Genomic DNA, 4,625 nt, shown 5'->3' on the forward strand with positions numbered 1-4,625 from the left:
AGGATTTAGCTGTTAATTAAGTTAAAGAGAAATTAAATTGTCAAAGAATTGGATTTTAATTATTTATGATTTGTCGTAATTAATCTTTGCATACCTCATCTAAGTAGACACAAGGATTATTTTCCTAAGGAATGAACATCTCTAACACAAGGATCATCTTACTTTTTCAACCAATCTTTATTTGCTTTTGTTAAATTTTCTATTTTCATGCTATTTATTATTGAAACACTTATTCTTGATTGTCTGACTAAAATAGTTAATTGATCATTGTTTACTTAATTCATTAATCCTGGTGGGATCGATCCTTACTCACCTGAGGTATTACTTGATATGATCCGGTGCACTTGTCGGTGTTTTATGGTTTATAAATTAGTCATACAAAATATTTATAAATTATTTGCAGTTACTCACTAGACTTCAATGACATTCATAAATTAAAATGGATAAATTTAAAATAAATCCCCTACCTTAACGTTGAATGTTGCAGAAATCATCAAATACGATAGCTTCGTTAACAGTTCAAGCACCAATTCCGTTCTCTTGGCAGCAACTACAGTGGTTCTGGGCATCCCCAGTGATGGTGGAAGGCCTCAGCATCAGCCAAACAACAGTGGTAACGGTTTAGAATAGAGTCAGAGCAAGGCCAGATCAACAACAACAGCAGCTCCAGCAACAGCAGTGGCGTTCTTGTCAGATTCCAAAAATCGAATTCAGAGGTAGAACTGGCGAGCCTCTCATTTTGATCCTCCAGTAATGACGTCTGGCGATGTAGCAGCTCGGCGACGATGATGACTTCCATCGACGGCGAAGAGACGTGGCAATAGTGGTGGTCTCCACGGCGACGGCGATGGAGTGCATGGTGGCGGTGATGCGTGAGCATCTTTTCTATCTTTTCCTAGTGAATTTACATCTAATTTATTGAGTTTAATAAAGAATTAATTATCTTTCAGCCAATATGGATGCTACTTTGAGTCTTTTGCAATTTTATTTATTTTAGGTAGCATTCGACTGGATTTGATGGAGTTTCTACAGCACAAGAATCAAAGAAGATGGCTGCGAGGAGCGACGCGCACGCGTGCCTGATGCGTGCGCGTGAATTGGAGGTATCCATGGCGATGTGTGCGCGTGAATGACGCGCACGCGTGAATGACGCGCACGCGTGAATGACGCGCACACGTGAATTGAAGATTTGCTCAGCGACACGTTCGTGTGACTTGGAAAAAGACCATCGACACGTCCGTGTGACTGACGCGTCCGCGTGACATGCGCAAAGTGCAAAAAACGCAGAAAAATGCTAAGGGTGATTTCTGGGCTGTTTTGACCTTGTTTCCAGCCCAAAAAACACAGATTAGAAGCTACGGAATGGACAAATCAAGTGGTCCCCACCCATCAGCTGAGGACTTGTTAATTAATTTGAATTTAAATTCAAATTCTTATTTTTAGAAAAAGATATTATTTTTAATTTTAGATAATAAGATTTTAAATTATTAGGATTAGTTATAAAAAAGGATCTGATGCCATCAGATTGGAACTCTGTACATTTTTATCTGAATCCTTATTTTTCCTCTCAATCATGAGCAACTAATCCTCCACTGTTAAGGTTAGGAGCTCTGTCTATTTGTATGGATTGATTCGTTTGATCTTTCTAATTTAATCCATGTTTTGATTTATATTTCAATAATTTATTTTCGTTCTTTATTTTTTGAATTTGGGTAGAACGGAAGTATGACCCATGTTCTAATTGAGTTCTTGTAAAACTTGGAAAAGCTCTTTACTTGAACAACAGCTTGAAAACATATTATCCTAAATTTCTAATTATTTATATTTAACGGGATACGTGACATATAATCCTCTTATTTTTGGATAATTAGGATTTTTGTGGCATATAAACTGGAATTTAAACTTCACCTTCTAATTGAAATTAATTGACCAAGGAATTGGCAGTTGATGAATTTTAGAGGAGACTAGGAAGGTCTAAGGAATTAGGGTCTAGTCACATATAAGTTGCCATGAATTAAATCTTGCATGATTAAAATAGTTAGTAAGAAAAATCAATCCGGAAGAATAGATAACTCTGAAGCCTTAACTATCTTCTCCATATTTTATTCCCAACTTATTTATCTCCCTGTCTTTTATATTCCAAATTTACTGTTTAATGCTCTTTGAACTTTCAACACTATTTTCTGTTTGTCTAACTAATCCTATCAAATACTATTGTTGCTTAATCCATCAATCCTCGTGGGATCGACCTTTACTCACGTAAGGTATTACTTGGTACGACCCGGTGCACTTGCCGGTAAGTTGTGGGTTATAAAATACTGCACCAAGTTTTTGGCACCGTTGTCGGGAATTGATTGTGATTAACAACTATTCGTTGTTTGATTACTTAGATTAGATAATTTTTTTAGTATATTTTTTATTTTATTATTAATTTTTATTTTGCATTTTTTTTACGTTAATTTTTTTCCTTTACGTTAATTTCTTTCTTTTTTTCCTTTACGTTTTTTTTCTTTTTCTTTTCTTTTCCTTTTCGTTACTCCCCCTCCTTATACCGTACCTTTTTTTATTTTACTTTTATTAAATAAATAAATAAATAAATACAATAAAATAAAAAATATTTAAAAAAATTTAAATAAATAAATAGCACCAATATTTTTCCTTAATTTCTGAATTTAAGTTTGGTGTTACCTAGTTATTTTTATTTTTTTATTTATTTAGTATTTTTATTTTATTTCTTTACACAGGTTACCTCACAGGGACTTCTCTACACTCTGATGTAGAGAGTTCCATCTTTTCTTGTCTTCTGTTTGTGTATGTGCAGGAACAGAGACAAAGAACATCTCTTAGACTTTGATCTTTAATCTGAAAGGACTTTCAGGCGGCGTTTACAACAAGCAGGACTTTACAAGGCTGCAGAGTCTACTATGGATCCGAATAATACTGATAATGCCAATGTGGCAAACCTGAATGGGAATGAACAACAAAAGAGAGCACTTGGCTCTTTCTCCGCTCCTACAGCAGATCTGTATGGAAAAAGCATTGTGGTGCCTCCTATAGCTGCGAACAACTTTGAGTTGAAGCCACAACTAGTCACCCTGGTGCAACAAAACTGCCAGTATCATGGTCTTCCCCACGAAAATCCAAATCAATTTATTTTCAATTTTCTGCAAATCTGTGATACTGTGAAGACGAATGGAGTAAACCCAGAGGTGTATAAACTCATACTCTTCCCGTTTGCTCTGAGGGATGGAGCAAAGCTATGGCTAGATTCCCAACCCAATGAGAGTTTGGATACTTGGAACAAGGTAGTTTCTCAGTTTCTCACTAAATTTTTCCCACCAAAAAAGCTAACTAAGCTCAGGGTGGAGGTTCAGACCTTCAAACAGAAGGATGGTGAAACTCTGTATGAAGCTTGGGAGAGATACAAGGTACTAACTAGGCAATGCCCTCCGGACATGTTCTCCAAATGGACTTAACTAGACATCTTTTATGAAGGCTTGGGTGAAATATCCAAGATGTGCTTAGATAATTCTGCAGGAGGTTCATTGCACAAGAAAAAGACACCAGAGGAGACTATTGAGCTTATTGAATTGGTTGCTAGCAACCAATATTTATACTCATCTAACAGAAATCCTGTGAACTCTGAGGCTCCTCAGAAAAAGGGTGTCATGGAAGTAGACACTCTTAATGCTATTCTTGCTCAGAACAAGCTTATGTCTCAGCAAATAAGTCTACTTACTCAACACATGGGTGGCATGCAAGTCTCAGCTATCAACACCCAAAATCCACCTTAAGAGGTCTCTTATGACATGACAGGTAATTTTGTGCAAAATGATAATTATGATTATGCTCAACCCTCTTCTGAACAGGTCAATTACATGGGGAGTGTTCCTAGAAATCCCAATAATGATCCCTATTCTCATACCTACAACCAAGGGTGGAGAAATCACCCAAATTTTGGGTGGAGAGACCAACCTCAGAGACCTCAGAACTTCAACAATAATTCTCAGGGCGGCTTCCAACAGAACAATTATAATAATCGCCAATTTCAATCTCATTAACAACAACCACCTCCACATGCAAATTCTAAATCCCAAGAAGATTTTAATTGGGAAATGATGAAGAGTTTTGCGCAGGAAACCAGAGCATCGATCAAGAATTTGGAGATTCAGATGGGTCAAATAGCCACTAGAGTTAATGAAATTGATCAGAGAACCACTAATAGCTTTCCTGGTAACACAATTCCAAATCCAAGAGAGGAATGCAAGGCTATCACCTTGATAAGTAGACAAGTGGCAAGTATGGAAGCACAAGTTGATGAGGAGCCAGTTGAAAAAAATTGTAGGGTTATTCAACTGAGAAGTGGTAAAGTAGCTGGCTTTGAGACTGGTGCATGAAATTGTGATCATCAACAATGGCTCCAATGACTTGGTAGCTCTCACACGTGAATTACACTTAGTCACAACTCCGCACAACTAACCAGCAAGTGCACTGGGTCGTCCAAGTAATACCTTACATGAGTAAGGGTCGATCCCACAGAGATTGTTGGTATGAAGCAAGCTATGGTCATCTTGTAAATCCCAGTCAGGTGGATTTAACTAATTTAAGAGATTATTGGTTTAAAT

The 4,625-nt window shown here is 36.9% G+C and overlaps 1 non-coding gene across 1 annotated transcript; it reads right to left on the minus strand.

The window, feature by feature from the left end:
* Positions 1-3,353: 3,353 nt before the first annotated feature.
* Positions 3,354-3,462, minus strand: LOC130964393 (small nucleolar RNA R71). Its single transcript, XR_009080490.1, has one exon. It is a non-coding gene; the product is annotated as a small nucleolar RNA R71 (small nucleolar RNA).
* Positions 3,463-4,625: the final 1,163 nt, after the last annotated feature.

Source organism: Arachis stenosperma, chromosome 2 (assembly GCF_014773155.1).
Source record: "Arachis stenosperma cultivar V10309 chromosome 2, arast.V10309.gnm1.PFL2, whole genome shotgun sequence".
Lineage (NCBI taxonomy): Eukaryota > Viridiplantae > Streptophyta > Magnoliopsida > Fabales > Fabaceae > Arachis > Arachis stenosperma.